General features: G+C 38.4%; 1 protein-coding gene across 2 annotated transcripts in view; it reads left to right on the top strand.

The window, feature by feature from the left end:
- The window catches only part of Mmp2 (Matrix metalloproteinase 2), a 219,298-nt gene that overhangs the window by 108,823 nt on the left and 85,520 nt on the right, over positions 1 to 24,955 (top strand). The gene's annotated exons all lie outside the window — the stretch shown is intronic.

Here is a 24,955-nt window from a genome sequence, read left to right as displayed (position 1 = left end):
TCACGAATGCTCGTTGACTGCATTTCTATGTATCTCTAAAAAAAATTCGGTTGACAGCATTTCTTTCTCTCAAGAATTTCGGCTAACCGTAATTCTTAGAGAAACTCTCTCGCTAATTTCGGTTGAGAGGAAACCCTTGACAAATTTTCGCCCACCAATTTGGGTTAAGAGGAACCTCTTGAGCGATTTTCGTTCACCAATTCCAGTTGAGACGACCGTAAATGCCATTTCGGACGTCACACTGACCGTAACCGAAACCGTGACCACAATTAGGTATATCAGTCTCGACTCCCTGGTATAATACGACATATAATGTAATAATGTGAACCTGCGGTGTGCTATCAGCTGCAATGCACTCGTAAGTGGGTCTTATCTCACATTTGCCATCATTTTGGCTTATCAGTTACTAATTTCTTACTTTTGTCATCAACATCGCAAGGACAGGCAATGAAACCATTGCGCAAAGGAACTCCTTGTGCGTTGTCATTGGGGAATTCAATCCCGGGATCCCGGCTGTTTTTTGGATTCTATTTTTATATTTTTCAGTTGTTCATAAAGTAATTTAAGTTTTTAAAAATTCTCGAAATTCTCGGGACAAGTTATAACTTGATATATCAAATCCCGGGAGTTTTAAAATCCAGAGAACAATCGGGATCCTGGGATTGAATTCCCTAGTTGTCATAGAGGTGATATTCCTCTACAACGGATACACTCCACAGTAACATTACGATATATCGATTGCTATTGATGAGCAGGAAACTACTCTAAATGCACCGGATTCCTAAATGGAATGCAGGAGTTTTTCCAGCTACAAATATATAAATTAAGAAGCATACATAAAAGAAGCGTAGAAATTTCGTTTTGCAAAAGAATGGAGAAATGTAACGTTCGCATCATAACCCCAGGCGGTCTTGAGATCTAACAAAAATATGAGGAATAACATAGTTCACTTGCAAAGTTTTTTCTTGCTTTTTATCATTTTCTGGCAAAACGCTTTCGTGAAAGAATGAAATGCTAACGGATAGGACATTCGTCATAAGTTTAGTTGACACGTGGAGAATTTCTGTCAGATATATTTATCACTTACAGTACGTTGGCTTGGGAAACATCCTATTCTTCTGAATCCATCCCCATTCTTTCCCTTCCATTTTTACCATGCTTCTTGCATGACGCGTTTATTCTCGTTTAGAACTTGCTTCCATGTTTTGGTGGGCGAGGAACTGTTTCATTTGTCGCCACTTTCGATCCCAATCTCTCAGGTATCATTATGGCAATAGAACGTTCGCGGTTTACGGTTCAACGGTGGAATAATTATTACGGATTCGGGACAAGATGGGCTCGTGTTTCTGAGCCTTCCCACACTAAATCGCTTATCGTTACAATAATATGAACATTTAGATGCGCGTCACAACGTAGGCATGTGTTAAGGGTTGTTTTCAAAGTACTAAATGTAAATCTGCGGCGATTTAACCAGCGGCCATGGCCGTGATGGAAACGCCGGTTCCCGTAAGATCACCGAAGTTAAACATCACGGGGCGGCGTACTAGGGAAAGATGGGTGACCACCAACCTGTCTCCCGCGGTGGATCGCTGCTGCTGGAACCTGAGGAGAGAGGAGGGAAAAAGGAAAAATTGACTATCGTTCGTTGGGCAATATAAGCGAAATGCTTGAAACGTCATCCTGTGTTAGAAACACACAGGAAAACAAAAATACAAAATACAAATAAATCCGGGGCGCATAAAGTATTAAAATTACACGCGAATTTTATCACAAAGAAACACACAGGAAAACAAAAATACAAAATACTAATAAATCTGGGGCGCATAATGAATTAAAATTACACAGGAATTTTATCACAAACCCTACTGATTCGGGGACTATTGCTCACGATAACAGCTATAATACCGAAATACACAACATAGTTGGATGTAGAATAAGAATTAGAACTGTTGCGTAAAAGAGAGTTGAGGTCTTTTCTTGTAGTTACTAAGTTCTACTGGAATTAGTGTTGATTCGGCAGGGATGCTATTCATGGGGCTGATTCAGTATGCGCCCGTTGCTATTCTGGCTTCTTAGTCCAGTGAAATTAGACGAAAAAAAAGCCCAGTCCACGGAATAAATTCCAGCAAGCTAAATTTTGGTATGGGCTTTTTTGGTCATTTTAAACAATATGTCAGAAGTCCCCATTGATCCGACCGCGACTAAAATTTTTACAGAGGATTAAAAAAAATAAAAACGTGAAAATGTTTCGTGAATATATCGTTATCTAGCAGTTTTACGACAAAAATAGTTATTATGAAATTTATAGTACAGGAAATTCTCTACAAAAAAGGTGCTATCAGTTTTTTTCGTAGGAGTAGCCATTTTCATGTATGTCGGGTCACCAAGTTTCAACCCTCATATTTTTCACAAGGGAATATCTCGGACCCGGAAATTCAAATAATTATGAAACTCTGTAAATATGTAGGGGATGTTCTCCCGAGTACAACGCAATTTTGTTTGCTGCCCAAATTCACTCCAAGAGGGTGCAATTGACCCCTGATTTTTTTTTATTTTGAATTATTACTCGCGCACTGTAGGAGATAGAAAAAAGGTGTTCAGGAAAAAGTTACTTCTTTTAATTAGGACTATCATTTGGTAAATTATAGTTCTTACGCTTCTTACGGTTCGCGAGTTATAACACAAATTTTTTTAGTTACTTGGTCCAGTTCAGTTGTCATAAAATTCTAGTTACATATTCCATAATTAATTGAAAATTTTAAGAGTTCAATTCGCCCTCTGGTCAAGTATGGTCTGGCCAAAGCTGAAGGTACCTCCAATGAATCGCCGAGCACGCGCACATATTGCAATCTGTCGTCCGTGAAGCAAATCGTACGGCAGATTTTATGGAAGCACTGTGCGACCGTCCGATACGATCGTATCGCACAAGTTGTGTCGATAGCCCCATATACGGTATGTACGATTGTCATCCAGACACTCGTATTCGACGTAGTCATACGACAGGTCGTACGAAAAATCGTAACGTTCGTGGGGTCTGTTAAAAGCAATGGGCAATAACCTCATGATTTAAATTCGCGATGACGGGTTCCTTTGTCGTATAAACTATGTGCCAAGAGATTCGTGTTCGCTGGTACCACCCTCCGAGATAGCAGCTATCTAGATTAAATAATTTTCCGTTGCTTTACGACCACTATCCCGCTAGGGCGATAACAGTATATTCTTCGTTACAGTGTGCTAATTGGTGGAAGCCGTGCAGGTTTAAAGCGTTTTCAGTGTCCTTATATTTTTAAAAAAACTTATACGTGATTGTACCATAAATTCTTCAGAACAACAGCTCGTATTATTTAAAGTGATATTAAAAACATCAAAATTGTAGTACAAGAGAAGAATTATTTTTTAGTTTTTATTGCATTTTAATTTAGTTTTTATTGCATTTTAATTTAGTTTTTATTGCATTTTAATTTAGTTAGTAGATGCATTTAGAAAAATAAAAAAATGATAAAATGGCAGCCTTTTGAAGAAAATGAAGCGCCCTAATTTGAGTCTGAGTTTTGCCTCAAAATCGGGAAAACATCTTTAAATAAAAAAGGAACGGTAACAGTTACTGCAATAAATCTACTACCACCCATAGTCACATTCATATAGTTAAGAAATCTCTTTTCCTTTTTGTGTTTCGCAAAACCCTTACTGTACTTTTCGTCAACACCAGGTCCAGCTGATTATTTTTCAACACTCTCTCTGTACCTGCCATGTTCTTTTTTTCACTGTCACACAAAAATTCAGAAAAATAGTTCAAGATACAATAGAATAGCCTGCCAAACCTCAAATTAATTTGTCGAACCGTTTTTGTACAAAAAATTCATAAAGAATTACCTATATTTCAGCCCAACAAGGCGCAACCCCCCCTTAAGGCCTAGTCGGCGAACTATTTTTTTTATAAAATGGAACCATATTGGGGGGTGAGAAAAAAATCGCAGATTGAAAATAAGGGCCACCATAATGCACATGCATCGATGCACTTGCGAAAAAAATATGGCCCTAAAAATTTAATCCTCTTTGAACCATTCACTTTCTCCCTCTAAAATTTGATGCAATCACAGAACTACATAGTATATAGTAAAATATGAGTACAATATATTAAGAACCTTCAACATTAATTTTCAATGTTACAAAGAATTTTTATATATTAATGTAATGTAATTTATAACAACCTGGTCACGAATAAACACAACATAGGTGTGACCTTAAAAAAAAATATAAAAAAATACTAATCATACGTAGTATTTGCCGTGAACAATAGCAGTTAATTCTCCTTTAATCATTTCTAAACCCGAAGAGTACGTTTTCACTTTTCAGGCGAAAGCTGACCCAGTTATCAAGTAAAGTCAGTGTGCGTATTTTTGAAAAATTTCATAGCCGCGCGATTGCGAATATTTATTCCGATTCCTCGAATGACGCGTCCATATCGGCCATATTGGTGTCCATAAGTGCACTCCGTGTACCGGTCTTTGAGGGGGCGCGATGGAAAGTGTCGAGTGGCACTTCCGCGCACAGAAATCGTATTTTTCCAGTGCTCGGTTCAGCTGGAAGCTGGGAAACAGTTGCCGTTATGAAGCGTTGTTTCATGGGGAAAAAACGTAACGCATTGTCGTGGTGGAAAAAGACCACTACCCCGACGAAGAAATCTAAGCGAAACATCCGCGTTACGATGGAGGAGGAAAATGGTATCCTCGAGTTTCCTTTCTCATCTGCCTCCGCAGTGAGAAGTTGAATTTGCGTTTATTGAACATATTTTGATCTTCATTCCGTATAGTCATTATACGCATAGTGCTAATAAAATTAATAAAGACTAATGTAGGGCTAATAATCAATTTATTATTTCTTTTTTCAGGTAAGTGAAAAAGCTTGAATGACCTCGATGAAATCTTCTTTGGAGCGATCGAAGATTTTAAAATACTTTGGTGAGTGGATTGAGATAAAATTAAATCTTTAACTCGTTCAGTTCTACATGGAAATTCAGATTTTTGATAGGACTATGAAAAGTGATGAGAAACGTAGATTGCGATATTCAATTATAAAAGATGTATAATACTAGTGTTATATTCTTCATAATTCCATCTCTTTTTTGTTCTATTTTGATTTCGACACTGAACGTTTCACTTCCCATAAATGTTTTCTGACGTGGGGTTAGTTGACAAATATGATGGGGTTAGTTGACTTGACATTTACTTTTCAGTGTTAACCCTTTGCCCGCGAAAGGCTTATATATACGCAGCCAATTCCATCAATACAGTATACGAAAGGCGTACATATATATCCTACGACCAATAAATTTTTTTTATTTTTTTTCACTCCTTCACACTGTTATTTTTTTTTTTATTACGTATCATGGTGTTAGATACTGTAATTATTTTGTACTTGTTTGTTCGGATCTATTTGGAAAGCCTGGGAGTTTGAAGGGAGGATTAAAACTGGTAGGGGTGAGTTCGGAGGGATTTATGGTGGGGGAAGTGGATTTGACCAGCTAAACTCTAAAGCCTCGACTGCATCTTGAGGATAAACTGTGCAATTTTTAGTGGTATTCATATGCTTAGTCAAGTAACCCCGTCCTACACTGTCAACATGTTAAGGGTCGTACGTACAAAACCTCCACGCACCGGATAAAATGAAATACCCTAAATTATAATCAATGTATCACGTTTCCACAAAATATTCATGAAAAAACATCAAGCAATACTTAGTGGACAAAAATTCAGAAATAGTCGAAACAGAAGTATTTACTTCCCGGCGACCTTTTTAGATTTTCCATTCTCACTGATAGAACATGTAAGCTTTTGTCACGGGGACACATTAAATGGCAAGCTGGTCATTCGTATGCTCCAGTGTCGCGAATCGCGGCATAATTTACGAGCCTACGAGCACGCACGCACACTACTACAGTTCTCCTCACCGATTCTAACCTTAGGGACAGGCTGGTTGCTCGCAGCTAGGCGCTAAAAACGGCTCCCTGTGCAGTGCACACAGTGTCCACTCCTAACCCATACAATCAGGAATCGTAAACAATTTCAGTACTGGTTGAAGCAGTGGTTAATGATTTATTATGACCAAAGGTCTTGCCTTCTTTTAAATTTGACATAGTAGGTGTTTCGTCGAGCAACCTTCCAGCTAATAAATCAAATTTTACATGCGCAGTAGTAAGAAATTGTCACGGAACAAGTTGATAAAACCATTCGGTTCTTTCATACGCACTGGAAATGGAAGATCGCAGAATCGGTGACCTGGCTGCATTCTCTGGGTTCCGAATCCGCTGTTCAAAAGGAAACGTGTCTATGTGAAAAAGATGCGCAGCTACTTATACGATGGATGCCACCCCATTTTGCCGTGGTTGCGGGGTTACATACATACGGCAATATGATTGCGAAACGTGGACATAATGAGCCATTCAGGTGCAATCGATTGGCATCGGCTGACCCAAATGCCGGGAATTCCTAATGCGTCGCTGGGTGCATCAGTGCAATTGCGTTCTTTTCCAAAAACTGGCCTTCCTTTCTGGTTATCCCATTTCTCGGAGGGACTTCTTTTCCTGATGAGAACGAACCTAGCGCGTTGAGTTTAAATACTACTGCTATTCAAATAGGCTTGCTGAACGAATTTCTGTCGATTTCACTGTTTGTTAAGCTGGGTTTACACCTGACGAGTGAAAATCTTCCCCGCCGGATTACTCAGCCGAGTACTGGAATATGCGTTCACACTGGGCGGGTGCTCGGCCCAGTGGGCTCACTCGGCCGAGCACTCGTCAGGTGTAAACTAAGCATTAGAAATAAGGCTTTAATCTTGTAGGTACTTCGAGTTATAACTTATAAGCAGCATGACACAGAGTGATCTGGTACTCGTGTCGAACCTCAACATTGCTTTCCATGTTCAAACTAATAAAGGTAACACAGTGAAGACTAATTCGTAAATACATAAGATTGTAGGAGCAACCGGCATTTAGGCAACGGCCTATGGTGCGCGTTGAGGCCCATAGGTGGCGTCCATTTGTGAGGAGTTCGGAAGACAGGGACCGCGGAGAGTCGGCGTAGCCGTGGTGGCAAACGCGACTGATGATCAGCACGCGGCCGGAACGGCTCGGGTTCGATCTCCGACGCCGTGGCTTTCTTTTCCCGACTCCTACAGTTTCAGAAGTGGGATCCTGACCCCTTAGGCGTGCCTCTCGGATTATGACCGAGGGCAGCGCATATGTCAGGTATAGCCGAACTGAACTGTAGTAGGCAACGGCCTATGGTGTGCGATGAGGCCCATAGGTGGCGTCCATTTATGAGGAGTTCGGAAAACAGGGACCGCGGAGAGTCGGCGTAGCCGTGGTGGCAAACGCGACTGATCAGCACGCGGACGGCTCGGGTTCGATCCCCGACGCCCCGTGGCTCTCTTTTTCCGACTCCTACAAGATTGACTTGCGAGGATTGGGAAGCTGGGGGACTTCCCAGTCCTTAAACTTACAAGGGAACAACACCGCGAACCCGGAATCCACCGATTGGAACGCAACTTTGTCGGTTTTTAGAGTGATTCAAAACAAGAACAACGGTGTCTTTCATTTGGGCCCTATCGCCTTTTAAGGGGGTGAAAACTAACCTCAAAGTCAAATTGACACTTCCATTTTTTCGCGTATAACTCTTAAAGTACAACAGACAGACAAACATGTTTCAAAGAAAAGTTTAATGGCACAATAAGCGCTACAAAGTTCCATTAACAAAATTTTGAAAAGAGTTAAAAAAATATATAACTGACGAAAAAAACTCTTTCCAAAATTTAACCATGCAGACCCGATTGGCAGAATCAGAAATTCAGCCAAGGTACCTGATGCAGAACTGCCCTTTCTTTTGAGGGTCATTGTCATCTTTTCGATCAAAGTCACCTGCACCTTTTATCAACTAATGCATTTTAGCGCATGCTTGCTTTGTTCCGAATGTATTTCATAAACATATTAGTGTGTAGAGTAAAACCAGAAATTTAACGATAAAAATAATTATGCATTGGCGAAAGCTTCCATCAGGTACACAGACGTGGGCACAGCAATATTAACCTTTTATTCAATAAATGCTTTGAATGCCAATATTCCTTGTGGTGTAGAAGATAATCCCACGTCAGAACTTTTACGATAAATATCGCCCGAGTTCTTATAATAACCATTTGTTTTGAAAACCATGACGTGTTTCATTACTTATTGGTAGCACCTGCTTGAACAGTGAATTAAGAACTCTGGAACAATAAAAAGAAAGTTCGGAAGTTATAGGCTACCCGAAATTTGCTGCTCCCCAAAATTTGTTACTCCCCAATATTTGACGCGCCCCAAAATTTATCGCTACCCAAAATGTGTCACTCCCCAAAATTTGATACTCCCCAAAATTTGTCGCTCCCTAAAATTTGCTGTCCTAGGCTCTAGCCTACTTTGCCTATACCCAAATTCGCCTCTGCATTTATACGAAACAAATGGTATCCACAAGGCGAACTTCTACAATGGACGTAGAAGCTGAAAGGAAACTATATTAAATACATTCAAAACGCCAAAACTAACATGTTAAAAGAGCTCTATGTTGATATTACAAAAAAAAAAATGAAAACAATATTGATGCAAATGATTCGCCTTCGTGGGGGATTAATATCTATTATTGAACTTTGTAAATGAACAAATTTCTACAAATTAATTTAACATTAAACACGGATTTTGAGTTCGAATCGCTGTTGACCAATGAACAGCGAGCAAAATGAAAATGAGAAGTTCTGAAAAGTCGTCGCAGTCTGACACATATTTCACAATTTGGAATCCTCAACTTTTATTTAAACATTTCTCGAATGTGGGTAACCGAAAGCAAAACCGTGACGCGAGGAGGTTTGCAATTTGCACAGAAGCACGAAAGCCAACTTCCGGAAGGAATTCCATTAAAACTTGTCAGGTATCACTGAGGAGGGAAAATCTCGAACAGCACTCGATAATCCTGCAAGGAGCCAGGAGACAGGAATCGTAGGAATGTACAAGGCTGTCGTGCAATCTCGAAATTTACACGAACTAATTTGCGGGAAGTGTCACTAGCGAAATTCTAGTAAATCTTCCGGATAGAAATATACTACGTTCTGCTTTTTTTGACTTGGGTAAAAAATGAAACGATGTGTAAAACTTTATAAAAATTGACAAACGAACGTAGGTTTTATTGCATAAACTGTAGCCTAATGTAATGACCTGCATGCTAACCTACTTACATTATGTATGTATGCCAAGTTTCAAATTCTGCGCCATTCTACACAAGTTCGTTTAGTTTATTTACATATCAATTACGTTCAGTTTAACAATCGCTACAATTATATAAACAGTGTGATGAAAGCTAGAAGGGTGCATAGACAAAATGTTTATTACTAGACATTACCTACTTGAAATAGTGCAAGAATATCACGTACAGTGGCAGACAAAAAATTACCATTTTTCGATTTGTTTTATTTTTATTTTTTTTTTAGCATCCACTTAAAACTGTGGTATGTGTTTCATATGCATATTCTGGTGGATACTTGAAAGCTGCATAAAACCCAGTTAAAGATGAATTTTACACACTTAATTTTAACGTAAACGATAAGTACTACAGAGTTGCCCGAAACTGCAGACCTCTATTGTGTTCTGATTAAATTCTTGCAACCGGTGAAGGTTCTTCCTTTCAAATTCCATTCACTTGTTGCATATTGGGTGTTTTGCTATCCAGTATATACCACCGAGTGTCGCAAAACGTGAAGTGACTTTGCAAGAATTCCTGCTACGCTGCATTATTGGTTAAACAAGCAACAATTACACTGGTAAATTGGCTGGCGATTTTGATTGGCTGAGCATTTCGATCTCGCGGTTAATTGATTACACATCTCGCAATTTGCATTGCCAAGTTGTTCAGTAGTGATGGAAGCATTAAGTATTCAAAATGTTACTCACTGTTGGCGAGATGTGTAGCACCTATCACAGTCCTCTGATTGCAAAAAAAAAATAGAAGTTTCTTAAAGTCAGATAGTTTACGCTGTGATTGGTCCACTATAAAGAAGAAAAATACAAAATTGAAAGAATTACAGCGTTTGAAAGAAGAAGTAAGTTTTTTCCTTAAACAAATGATTCATATTATTCTTTATATCGACGAAAAAGAATTATAAATAAAAAGTAAAATAAAAATTTTAGGTCCAGTCCCAGCGTAAATTATTTAACTTTAAAAATCACTCTGATGAGCACTCCCGGATTTTTTTTAAACAAAAGACTGCTATCGTCATGGAATCCATGAATATTAGCTCGCCGCATCATTAACAGATGGCAGTACCATACAGAGTCAAGTTACGCGGTTTTTACTTAAAGAAATAGAAGTGGCCGGAATTACCCCGCTTTTCCCTAGTAGGTAATCCAATCGTTACTTTCTTAAAGTTGACATTCGCTTTTCCGAGTGCTGAGTTCGCTGTTCCTATTCAGAAATTGAAAAAAAAATGCCTCTCGGTTCGTTGCAATCTCTTCTGTGAAAGAATCATTTCAAGAAAATGTAGTGTTTTGGGTATTACGAAGAAAAGAAAGAAGAAGAGATCTCTAATTTAGAGAGATGTACGTGGGTCGCGCAAATTATCCTGGTGCTACGAATTATTCATAGAAATTTACACACTGCATGTGTAAAGTATGTCATGCTGAAAAAGAAGTATAAATCCTGTAATAATTTCAGTTTACAAAATCACGTCATGTTTGCTCCATAGCTTCTTAGCACCCGTGCTCCCTGTTTGGTTCTCCGTAAGTCGTGTCTGCAACGTCCATATGAATAGGTACATAAGGTCGATGAGGAATAATTGAAAGTCGTACTTTATTAAAATTAAGCCTTGGAGTACGATGAGCGTATGCATGCGAGTATGTTAAGAAATGGAGTGGCAGTATACCAAAGCCTGTCCGTTGCGGTGCAAATACCTCCTGAAGTTCTGGGACCCGGGCAACAGCCGGGCGCGCAACTGTTCCAATGCTACCCGTTGCGAGAGTTGTGAGAGAACTGCATGAGTGTGCGTCCATGTACGAGCCTGCATGGACGGCCGCGCACTCATGCAGTTCTCCCGCAGCCCATGTTGTGGTTAGCAACGTAACAGTCCCGCGCTCGGCTGTTGCCTGGGTCCCAGAACTTCAGGAGGTATTTGCACCGTAAGGGGGCAGGCCTGCACTAGTGGGACCGCCGCCAGCCGCATATTGGAACCGCAGCCTCTAGGCCCCCCTGCGTTAGTTCCCCGGACTGACGCGGCAGACCAGCGATTTCGTATTCGGCAACACTAATCCAATATTTTTAAATAAGAACTGTGACTGCATTGAGCCACATTGACCCTTATTTAGCCAGCTCTCGGTCTATTTTGACAAACGCAGGTATTGCTTTACCGCGAATGAACGCAGCGGCAAACTTCCGCAAACCGCTCGTCTGCGCCGGGCCTTACATATATATAACAGCCGAATCTGCATCGGATAGGACTATAAAAGGATCACCCAATAACAGAAAATTAAACATTTACTATAACAAGAAGAATCACCGCCTGCTCCAACAAGTACACAAACTACTGATTGATTTTCACCTTGTCTAAAGTCCTTTACTTCTAGAATTTAATCTGTCACTTGGAAATTTTGTTGGACGATATATTAAAGCCGACATTTCATCAATTACTTTGTCCAATCGATCTTGGTTCATTTTTTCATCGATAGGTTGCCATCATGGTGCTATTAATCTTTCCGTGGCGGAACAAGGGTGGTGAAAACGAAATATTATATTCAACCCACTCGTTCTTATGAAACTGTGTACCATTTATTATTTTAAATAAATAAGTTTATTATTTTAAATAAATAAGTTTATTATTTTGAATAAATAAGTTTATTATTTCAAATAAATAAGTTTATTATTTCAAATAAATAAGTTTATTATTTCAAATAAATAAGTTTATTATTTCAAATAAATAAGTTTATTATTTCAAATAAATAAGTTTATTATTTCAAATAAATAAGTTTATTATTTCAAATAAATAAGTTTATTATTTCAAATAAATAAGTTTATTATTTCAAATAAATAAGTTTATTATTTCAAATAAATAAGTTTATTATTTCAAATAAATGCGTTTATTATTTTAAATAATAAATAGCAAGAACCAATGGAAATTACTGCGTCATCTCTGTATAATTAGATATGACCATACTTTGAATTAACGAACAGTAATTATTGCTTCGAATAACGAATGACGCATATTAATAACGAATTAATTAACGAAATCATTTACGAGTTCAATGTAGGTATTTTTAATTTTATTTTCATAACTCAATTAGGGGCTGATTTACACTTTTTCTATTTTTATAAATCCAGCAGGGATTTGAGGAATTACTAGAGAAGACAAATTGTGTGCATGCAAAGTAAGGAAACCGATAATAACGTTTTAGTTGCGGAATTATTCATGCAACGCTACTGTTGCACAATACCTACCTGTGCCAACAATTTCGTACGTGTTCCTAACCGCTTTGTAGGCTCCAGCTCCTGAAGGCAACTGCTTCAGAATTATGTATTTATGTAAATGCGACAGGAACTGTTCTTCCTGATTGGAAATAGGGACCAACTTCCTCTTTCCTCTCACGTTCCGACTGTTTCGTCTCGCTTTTCGAAATATTTCTGATAATTTACCCCTCGTTTTCTACTTTGAACTATCAGGAAACAGGTAACGCTTCTGTGGAGTAACATCTGAAAATTAAATTCTCTTAATCACTAGTTTTCCTCTTGAAAATGGAACTCCCTTCCTCTCTTTTATTTCTTGAGAAATAATGTTCGTTATAAGAACACGAAAGAAAACTGAGTAATTTTTATAGCCATTGCTGTACTAAAAATTTAGTTCCCCTTCTGTTTTTCTAAAATACAAACCAATGTTTAAAGAGGGATGATGCGATGGGAGTAGAGAAAGTTTGGAAAATGGAGTAAGTTATTGAAACGGTTGAAGGTACGAGCAGAAACACAAGCAGAAAGAGTACATATTCTGTATTTCAAAAACATTCTCCGCTTACAGAACATACACTCGCCCCTTTCGTTTCGGAAATCGATATTTGATACAAGAAAATGTTAAGGAAACAATGTTTTCACGTCAACAGTATATCTACAGAAATAAATTAATTTTCTTTTTGTTCCCTTGCTTGAAGGATGAAATTGAGGCGTACTCTTAAAATGATCATAATATCCGCGGAAAAAATATTTAGTGAATATTTATTTGTTCACATTTGATTATTGAAACGTATTGTTCCTCTCGCGAACTTAAAATTACGAATATTTATTATGCATTTCCGTTACATTAATTTAGAGAATAACTTTTAAACTGAAACGCGGGGTGTATCGCACCCCAGGCAATTTTCGAGCCCAAATATCGCGCCTTCACGAATTCAAATTGAATTTAGACCTGAATATTAAAGTTTAAAAATTCCGTGAATCTTAACAGAAATAATCGCTTGTTTTACAACTATTTTTCCAACCACAAATTTCATCATATAAAAATTTACATTTCTAGAAAAACACTGTTGCAGCATGTTTGTATGAATATTCCAAATGTACATTGTAAAATTCTCACTCAAAAGTTAAAAGATTCAAAAATACGAAAATGGTGCCTGAAAAATGACACTGGGGTGCAGTGAACCCCACGTGACCAATTCGTGATTGTAAGCAGGTGCGACCAAAGAGGGTTAATAATTTCATGAAGCCTGCACAGATTTTAATTCACACACTTAGAAATTCTACTAGGTACAAATAGCACGTTCCGCGGAAGGTTATCAAGAAATACTAAAATACACAGAGTTTCCAGATACCAATTAGACGCCATTCAAGTACGCATACATTTTTACGCTCACCGTGAATTTCCTGAAAGCCACTGGTCTCTTTCAGCCATTTCAACTCACAAAGGACGTATTACCAACGGATAAAATCCCGTCGTGCTTTTCACGCGCTCTTTTCCAAGGCCAGCGGGGGTGGGATGGGGAGAAATAATTACGATTGCACAACGCCGGTGTGTAAAGTAGAGATTAACAAACAGCCGAGCTTTCGGTCCCCTCGCTTCATCTTTGACGCTCGATATCGGATATCGCTCATGGATCCAAATAAGATTGGTTTCCTTTTCTTCCGTCACTCGTAGTGGTACCTCAAGATTGACATTCGTTTCACGCGTATTTGGTATCAATTTATCGTTTGTTTGTCGTTCCTTTAAGGGTGTATTCCACTGTGAACGGTCGAAAAATCAAGCTATTTTTAAAGATTTTTTTCTCAGTAAATACAACATATAATGAAATAATTATTTTTGATATTTATTAAGCTATTCTTGTATTATATAAAAAAAAATTAAAAAGAATATTTTTAATTTGTTTTACTTGTTTTTTACGATGCGTCAATATGACACCTAAACGAAAACGGTATGTTCGTGGTGCAGGTGATTTCCCGGCGCAGGTTTATCTGAAACAAAAAAATCGAAAAGATTCTTAATCTGTACGAGTGTCGCTATCGCTCGTAGATCAATTAACAATTTTTGTTGAGAAATAACCGAGATTTTTCTCGGGGAACACCCGAGGAAACACCATTTTGGGGAACTTTTTCTTTCAAAACGGCGCCATTTTGTTATTTCTTGACAACAATTGTTAATTGAGCTACGGGCGATAGCGACACTCGTACAGATTAAGAATCTTTTCGAATTTTTTGTTTCAGATAAGCCTAAGTCAGGAAATCACCTGCACCATGAACGTACCGTTTTTGTTTAACTACCATATTGACACTTTGTAAAAAACAAGTAAAACAAATTAAAAATATTCTTTTTATTTTTTTTTTGTATAATATAAGAGTAGCTTAATAAAAACCAAAAAGATTTATTTCATTATATGTTATATTTACTCAGAAAAAAATCTTTAAAAATAGCTTGATTTTTCGACCACTCACAGTGGAATGACCCTTTAATAAGATTGAGGTATACACAATGATGCATCTGTAAAGTGCAATTGCACTTTTTCTTTAATAGACTCATATATTTTTCACTCAAGTCGGTTGTTTTATAATTGAAACGTTCTTGTAGAAAACACTGTCAGTGGCAAAATTAAACCAAAAAATTTGATCGAAAAGTGTTCCACGCGCAAATGGTAATACTACAGTATAAAAATTGATTTTTGGCACTTAGGGTAAAGGTACCAGTAGTTGATCATGCATCAGTAGTTGACAACTTTTCAGAAAAACGTAAAAATACCCTTTCTCTCTCTCTCTTCTGAACTTGCGCTACAAGCCCTACCACTGCTGGATATATGTATCTCCATATACTAACCTAACCCCCTGCGTCGCGCAAGCACTGCTTCATTTAGTCCTCTCGCGTCGTCGAACATATGTCACAAACCTTACCTTGACTTTTTACCCTCATTCCTACTAAAAAAAGAAACTTGAAAACCCGGCAGGTTCACTAATTAGCACAGTTCCAAGTCCAGACCAGTACGAAATGTCAACGAAATAAAATCTCCTCCACAATTTATCCACGGTGATAATTTTTGTCCCAGGCTTTCCCGCTATATACGGTGTTCTGTAACAAGTAGTACGACCACGAAGATGGAAATTTTACACATAGAAATGACTCTCTGACCTTGACTCTCTCACTCTTCTGACCTTGTTTGTAATCCAGTCGTTTGTCTTCCGAAAAGAAGCGACAACATAACTAAATATTATAGGGATTTAAGAAAACTTCATACGTGGACATTAGGGTGGCGCTTCTTTATACGTCTCGAATTTTTTGTTTTCGTATTTCTTTGCTCTCACCCCCTAGAATGGTTCCCCTTCACAAGAAAATAATCCCTGAGAAAGTTTATTGCAATCGGACATCAGGAAACAGTGCCGACCAGCCCTTAAAGTCTGGAATTCATCAATGGTTTGAATTTGAAGAATTTCTCAAAAATGGTAACCCCCTATCGAAATTTTGTTGAAATAATATTAACCCTTCGTGGTGACACGGGGTGTATTGTACCCCAAGAATAATATTCGAGTTAAAATGTCGTGTCTTTACGACTCCCAAAGGGGATTTATCACAAGAAAGAAATTTAAAAAATTAAAAAATCGATTTTTTCCACCACCGTGGAAAATCGCTGATTTTCAACTACAAATTTTATCATATCAAAATTTACATTTCTAGAAAAAGACTATTAGACTATGATTGTATAAGTATTGCGAACGTACAATTATCACTAAAAAGTTAAAAAATTAAAAAATACGAAAATGACGCTGGGGTACAGTGAACCCCGTGTGACAAACTTGTGATTGTAAGAAGGTGTGACCACGAAGGGTTAAAAGAGCATTCAATTTTCTACAATTATTACTGTATATATATACGATTGCAATAAACTTTTCCAGGGATTACTATTTTATGAAATGGAACTAGGGGGTGAGAGCAAAAGAAATTGGATGTTGAAAAATAAGCGCACCCTAGTGGACATACATGCAAGATTGCGATTAACAATGCCTGAAACCTATTTGCACCTATTATCAAAACAGTTTAGCAGCTGATAAAAAGTTAGCTTTCAATTCTCATATCGGCGTTAATACACTGAAAACTTGAACGTGGAAATAACCTTCCCTAACAAAAGTTTACAAACCTGCTCTTCTTCTACGAATTCCCGTACAAAATTCACTCCGCTTCTTTTTCCAGCCAGTTCAAACTTGGCCAGGGTTATTCCGTTAAGTGGAATTTTCACGCTTGACGAGCGCCACTTCGGAGCCCGTTAATTGTTTTATTAAGGCCATTATGTACTATTTAGTCTCGCAGTTTCCGCGCACCGTTTCCAGCCTATAAACTGTCGCCAGTTAACGGGGCAACTGAAGTATGAAGCTTTTCTTTTCGAGTTTAAAAAAAATGTGAATAGCCTATTAAGTACTGATTTTTTATTGACAAATTATTTTTCACTATTTAAGGGTTCGGTATTTTAAGGAAAGGATTTTTGTAGATTCCATCTAGTCCTCTAAAATTTTATGTTGTGTCACACGGTGTACAGCGTGGCAACAGATGAGCGATAATTATATAATTTGTTTATACAGGCTGTGGTTACTAATTAAGGTCACATCGGACGCTGCGTCAAACGAAAAACCAGTCCATTGTTATTTCGTATTTTTGTTATAACTTTTTAATAAAGCATTTACGAGCCTATGTTTGTATGACAGTTTTTTCTTATTTTTACTCATAGAATATGCTGGCACCCGTTTGCGGGGGAAACTGGAGCACGGTGTACACATACCCTACCGGCCAAAAGTTTGAAATCATTTGTCGAGTTTGATTACAATCATATCATGCGAGAAATATGTACTACTCTCCTAATTCGAACTTAACACTTTGAACGATGATCGCAGTGTTCCTGATTCTAATAAATTTTAATATCTTATCACCTGAAACAGATGATTAAATTAGTGGTCCCAAAAATTGGCCAGGGGTCGCACCTGAGTGGCGGTTTAAGGGCTATGCACACAGTGGTGAAAAATGGAACAGTTCAGACTTACCGTGTTAGATAGCTAGATTAGTCTAAATTTTCTTTGATTCTTAAAACACTGTACTTTAACATAAAAATTACAAAGTTAAAAAAAAATATTCCGAAACCGTGGTTTTTACGTTTCAATTTTGGGTATTTTTTGTAACCTGCCTTACAATATGGGGTGGTCCTCCGGCCGGGTTAAGATAGCCGTTGCCCTCACACGTTGCATCTGCTTGTTAGAAACGATTTACCAGAGGTCATTCCTGTCTTTCCCCACTTCGTGGCTAGATCATTGGGGAACACATGTACATTACTAAGAGCAAAGCAAAGCCATCATCTCATATTTACAATATCTATCCATAATCAGTTCCCACTTTCGGCCACCAGCCAGCGCCCAATGTCTGGGCATAAAGCTGTGTGTCCTAAGCCGAGATCCCTATTCAGTCTTTTGAAAGGCTAGCGGTTTGCGCAGACGCTAAATAACGCTGAACCAATCGCCTCGAAATTATCCTTAACCATGCATTACAGGTAACGTGCCAAACATGCTCCGTTGCCTCCCAACAAATCCGCGGGACCGTTCCATTTCTCTGTGCCTGTAAAGAATCTTAAAATAATTGAAGCCGGCGAGGGGAAGTGTTTCGCGTGTCCTCCAGCACCGTGAGAGCGAAGCGGCGCACACGTGTCAGATGACAAGGAGTATCTTCTTGCGGGTAGACGACCTAATTAGTTGAAAGCCTACGTTAGCCGCGGAGCTGCGAAGGGTCGTCTGCCGGCGAGGGCTTTCAACTTAATTTAGTCGTTCGTTATTGCACGCCTTTGGCGGACTACTGCCGCGGCCAGTAGTCTGCTCTAGCATCGCCTTGCCTCGCCCCGCCACATCTATTTCCCAGCCAGGTGAACACGCTTCGGCGCGATGCCTCTCGCGTCATCCGCGTGCTCGTGTGGTCATCAATTTAGACGCCTCTCGTGTGTCACTAAGCGCCGTGCTTTCAGTCTTGCACATCCATTAGAGTCGCGCTTTGCCCGTTTTCTGATTCTGTTAGGCTCCAGCCGCGTCCCCGACGCCAGGCGAACCTGAGTAGATTGGAGGCGTTAATTGTGCAGCTGTAACACCGTGCGTGAATTCGCTTGCTCCCTTTTATAGGTCTTACGGTATATGCCTCAAGTTGGTTTCGGTGGAATAGTAGGTTGATGAAGCCAAATGGCGTGGCTGTCTGTGACTTTGAGAATCAGAATCTTATATAATATTGTAACTCGTGAATTGTGTTAGACCTGAGGATGTTCTGCCCCGTTCATTAAATGAGAATGGCCAGGTGGTCCAGAACCCTGCGGAAAATATGGGCTACCACGAAATCTGGGCATCCCACCCCTTCCCCTTTATTTCATCCCCTTGACACTCTGTGACAATCAAAGTTTCACCCGGGCAACGTCGGGTGCTTTAAGCTAGTAGGTATGGAATACAGCCAAAGAGTTACTACCTTTACTTAAAATATAATAATTAATCGAAGTAAGGGTTATTCAAAGAGAAGCTGCATTTATTCGAATTTGAATTAATTCGATGGTATATTTTTTATCTGCAGACATTTTTCTCATTTTTACTAATTTTACCTTCTATTTGTAATCCAGGCTTCTTTGTTTAATATTTTGTCATTTTTCTAACTCTAGTTTTTGTAGCTTCTTTCAGGGGTCATGCTCAGTCAGGAGGCGGAAAAAAGGGTGGTCTTTAGAAATTTTTTACTCAAAAGCTATAACACATTTCTCAAAAAATCTTTTTTCCTTTTAAGCATTGCATCTAGTACCGTGCATCGTAATTTTTTTATTTAAAAATATTTAGCAATAACTGAGTTATTGTCTATCACTCGAAGGCTCTCTAAATAAAAAGGCTTCTGCGGTGAGCACTGCTGCTCGAAAGTCGATCATCTAAAGTAAAAAATTCAAAAGAATTTACTTATTATATTATATTATCTAGTACTTGAACGAAGGTTTTTTCGAAATATTGATTTGGGAAAAAATGGCTGATGTTTAAAGTAAAACTTTCAATTTTTATCATAAATCTTGCCTGATTTTCGTCAATTAAAAGGAAACTAAGCATCGGATAAAAAAATCCTTCGTTCAAATACGAGATAATATAATACAATAAGTAAATTCTTTTGAATTTTTTATTTTAGATGATCGACTTTCGAGTAGCAGTGGTCACCGCAGAAGCCTTTTTTTTTAGAGAACCTTCGAGTGATGGACAATAACTTAGTTATTACTAAATATTTTTAAATAAAAAAATTACGATGCACGGTACAAGATGCAATGCTTAAAAGGAAAAAAGATTTTTTGAGAACTGTCTTATAGCTTTTGAGTAAAAAATTTCCAAAGACCACCCTTTTTTCGGCCTCCTGACTGAGCATGACCCCTTAAGTACTGAAGTAGGTGTTCTAATTGCGTCTGGTTTGCACTAGGTTCTCTAGCTCCTCCAGGTTTTTCTATTTTCTCTAGCTTTGTACAGCTTCTCTAGCTTCCTCTAGTATCTTGAACCTTTTCCAGCTTCTCGAGCTTATCAGTCTTATTCGCTTCGGCGGACTAATCTCTTCCTCACCCCACAGCACAGAAGAATGCAGTTTCGTATTATTACAGCAAAAAGTTTATACAATTATCTCATAACTTTCACGTTCCAAGACTCTTTGACGAGATGCGAATGAGATGCACGAATCTACAAAATGAAGCACATATTATTCCCCGTGAAGCACGATAACGCTGATTCCGCAAAGGGTTATTTAGCTTTGTCATGATCGTCTGTAAATCATTTGCCACAAACAGAATAGCCATTCTTTCCTGGCAGTAGCGTGTGAAAAAATTGTTGCCCACAGTGTTATTTTAAATCCTTACGAATGCCTCATTAGAGTAAAAAAGAAAGGATTATACGTCGTTGGGGAGCAGATTCGACTGTTGGCACGTTCGAAGGCCAGCCATTCCAGAATAATGCTTCGAATAATGGCGGTCCACCGGTGTCTGTGGAATATTGAAAAAAAAGAACAGCGCGATACGCCGTTGCCTCGTAATTCTTGGTCTCTCTTTTGATCGTTAGTCGCGTCTAGATATTTTCCAAGCACTTGAAAGGTCGTCCGTGTGTGTTCTAAGACCGGCTGGGGTCCCTTTAACGATTATTACGTTAATTACGGCCGCTGCCGTGGCGGTCATTAAACTCTTCTGTGCCGATGCAAGCTGTTTCCGCGTGACTAACGAATTCTTTACCGTTCTGCTGTCTGGGACTTTGTCTCGTCTCTTTTCCTTTCAATTACCGATGAATGTTCATTACGATCGACAGACGACTGGTGCGTGACGAAAAGTAGATTTTTTTAAATGGTGAAGTATTTATTCGTGAAACAAAAAAAAAGGAACATGGGAACTGTTGGGAAGGAACACTCGTCAGAGCTCAGAAACTAATAGGCCTCTTTAAAGGGAATCCTAGCGCATCTGGAACTGGAACCAGATGTTCTGGACTGTGGAAACTAAAGAGATCGAAACAGCACTTAATTTTTTCTTTATTAATTTTGATGAGACGGTCAAAAATTTTAAACGGATATTAGAACTGTACCTACCTAAACACGATAAATTTCTTACTAGCGAAGGAGAGAACAAAGGAAATGCTAGAATTGTAATATTATAATCAATATATAATGTTTTAGATAGTATAGGAATCGTAGGAAATAATAACGATCGGAATTCAACGGTTGGTTAAGTTTTTTTTTATTTAATATTCGGGTGACTGTGATTGGTTCAAGCATTTTGGTATTACTGTCATGGCAGCTGTTGCTCATGAACACGAAATTCCATCGACCACGTTCTACGGATGACAGTAATAGCTCCCGACATCTTTTTTTTTAATCAATGAAGTTATAAACAAACATAGAGGTTTGAGAGTCGCAAACATTTTTTCTTCAACTAAACAATAATAAATAAATAGAAAAACACACTTTTGTGCAATGAATACGAAAGCTATAAAATAATGTCAGAGTCAATTGTCAAGAATACAGTAATAGGGTCCTTCACCCTATTAGTCTTCCTATTAATCCGGATAATGAAGATCCCTTCGCTCTTTCATGGGAACCTTGTTTATTGTGCATCTCTTAGCAACGAATACTAGAAATTGAACCTGGAAACGAAAACTTCAGTCTTGAATTATAAGGTGTCAAGTGCGGAAAAACTTGAATACTGTCAAGGCTTGTCGACCTCCTTTCCCCGCAGTTATCAAGATTTCTCTGCAGTGGAGAAAGCAGCGATAGTTAATCACCGTTGGTCACCGAGGCATGACAGCCGTTTCAAATTGCACGTGTAATTCAAATTACGCGTCGCCCCTTTGGAGTCTCCCCAGGATTGCCAGTTGAGGGCGGTTAAAAGCTTGATTTAAAGAAGCGCGCAGAAAGCTCGGGATCATTAATTAAAGTTCGTCCGTGTGCGACAGGACCGAAAACAGGCTTGTCGCGGTGAAACGAGCCAGGCTGGCTTCGCGATCCCTACGCTGACATTTCTAAGGGTTCTAGACAGGAGTCTCCTTTCCTTGCTCCCCCTTCGCTCCCCTTCGCGGGTGTTGCATTTCGTGATCAACGAGGAGCACTTTCGCTTCCCGAAGGGAGACACCGGGAGAGTGCCCTTTCAGTCGGGCCCTCGGCGTAGAGGGCGTTGAAATCGTGCTGGAGGAGAGAACACCCTAGCGCCCTAGCCGATGAAAGTCGACACCTCGAGTCTTGAGGTGAGACGGACTTGCGGGGCTTTTGTGACGATCGCGAGCGGAAACCCCGTCGGTTTCGTAGATCCGTATTCGTGTTTATTAGCCCTGCGATAGTGTCGTTAGGATTTTACGTCGGTGGATATACCATTAGCGGTAGGTATCTCTGCGGATACAAACAATCAAACCGTGCTCTTCGTCACTTGTTAAAGGCGTGTTAAGGATTTCAGAAGGTGACTGGGTTTGGTGATGCGGTCGCTCTTTGTGAGCTAAATAAATTAACACAGTTAACATCGAGCATCATAAACAGGAGAAAACCCTAAAGTTCAATTAGGACTTGGAACCCTTGGGAGTCTTTCCTGGCACTCCATAGACAAGACGCTCACGCGAGGCTCCTGATAACTCGGAACCTTGAGGTGGGTTCCAAATTTACAATTACGCGCCTTGGTCTCCTACCGCATTTTTTTTCATTGGGGAAGGTGGGCGGGACATTGACAAGTTCAGGAAACCGCCGCAACGTGTCACCCAAACACCCATTGGTTTACTAATTCTCCCTCCTTGACCCGGGAGTCTTATCAAACTCCGCCGAGGAGCTCCTGGTAGGAAAAATAGAATTTTGCTTAACGGGTTATACCTAGTCAGGCGGCCGAAAAGAGACGAATATTTGTGATTTTTTTTTGAAGAAGCGGAAGCGTATAATTTTACAAAACTTTTTGCGTTTAAAAGAGCAACATTTAAGGAACATTTGGTAATTTTTTCGTACAAAAATATTTAAGTTTATAATAATATAACAAGCGACATCCAAGAAGCATTTTTAAAAATTTGCTTTTTCGGAGCAGCTTTGGCGGAGCAGAAAATTTAAATTTGAATTTTCAGTTGGCCTGGGTGCGGGATAGTTGTCTTTTGATTAACCAAACACAGCTTTAAAAAAATTTGGAAAAATATTCATGCCTGCAGGTTCCTTTTTCTCTTAAAAATGATCATATAATCATATAATCATTTTTAGGGAAAAAATATGACACTTTTGGTTCAAAATCACTGGTAAATTTTCGTACGAGATTTCGATAAAGTTCCGCATGGTGGAATTTCATTTGAAATCTCTTGACAGCTGAAATACAGCTGGAAGGGTTTGAGGTCTTATACTTTGATTGAAATGACGAAGGTATAGAGAACCATCCCCATGGTGCTGAGAGTTAATTGGGAAAAGTGTCAGGCCGGATGAAACGTTTGCATTTTTTAACGAGGCAATCCACGCGTTCCTCCTTGGGGATCGTTTTCAAGGATATCATTCAACTGTACCAAGTGATTTCGTTTATAATTAAGAGCTTTTCAGTAGAGTTCTGAGTAACTGGGTCATAGCATAGTAGCAAATAGAAATTGAATACTTTGCGCTTTCTGCTTACTTTAATGTTCTGAACGTTCGATTTCTGGCTTGACTGCTTACAGTCTCTTCATGTACCGAATGCTACATATTCGGAACTTTCAGTATTCAACTTTAGTCTTTTACATAAAATAATTTGAATTTCGACCGCATAAATCGTTCCAATTAAAAGAGTGCTGTTGCGGCGCACTGGTTCGGTCCTTCGAATATTTAAACAAAAACTAATTGCAACTTTGAAATATTTTTTTTTAACAGTTTCCAATGTTTCGGTCAATAATTCTGACTATTTTCAAGGAAAGTTAAAATTTATTTTTTTAAAAAGTGGAAATAAAAATTCATATTAAATGAACTTTTGAAGTTAAAAGATTGTGGAAATGTCGCGTTCGTAGTTGGATATGCGACTCTCGAGTTTGCTAACTGGTGACTGAGGTAAACAGTGTTAAATCAGGCGAGAACATCCAAACAGTATGCCAAAGGGCACCCAAACGACGACGAAGCGATAACCGTTGACAATTTAAAATCTTTTTGAAAACGCGAAACTCTACTAATTCACGCCAACAATGCCTAATATCTTTATTATTATTTATTTGGTGATAGATACATCCCTCATAGGTGTGAAAAACCAAACAGTTACATAAATTAAGAAGTTATTATATGTAATAATAGGGTAGATTTATTTAATATATCATTTTATTAAAATGTTTGAAACGAAATAGTTCAATTTTAGAAATGTATTTTAGTATAATTTAATTTTATAAACCCCTTAAACTGCCAAGTAATATTTCTACTAGATTTTTAAATAATTTTAGAAATGTATTTAAGAATAATTGAATTCTATAACTTTGAAGGTTGTGTAGATTTATTTAACGTATCATTTTATTAAAATGTTTGAAACGAAATAGTGCAATTTTAGAAATGTATTTTAGTATAATTTAATTTTATAAACCCCTTAAACTGCCAAGTAATATTTCTACTAGATTTTTAAATAATTTTAGAAATGTATTCAAGAATAATTGAATTCTATAACTTTGAAGCTTGTGTAGATTTGTTTAACGTATCATTTTATTAAAATGTTTGAAACGAAATAGTTCAATTTTAGAAATGTATTTTAGTATAATTTAATTTTCTAAATTTCAGCAACTAGACTTAACTTGCAAAGATCAGTATGCAGAATGGGACAAATGTTTACCTCTTCAAATGCCTAGATTCGTCCATAAAAGATGTAATCACCACTTCTCCTTACATTCTTTAATTATGCCAGGATTTCTCACGCGGAATACAACGCAGGTTGCAAACACGCCCAGAAAGTCTATCTGAAAACCCTCAA

The sequence above is a fragment of the Andrena cerasifolii genome, chromosome 5, assembly GCF_050908995.1.
Source record: "Andrena cerasifolii isolate SP2316 chromosome 5, iyAndCera1_principal, whole genome shotgun sequence".
NCBI lineage: Eukaryota > Metazoa > Arthropoda > Insecta > Hymenoptera > Andrenidae > Andrena > Andrena cerasifolii.
Note: the sequence above shows the minus strand (reverse complement) of the source record. Positions and strands in the feature narration are given on the sequence as shown.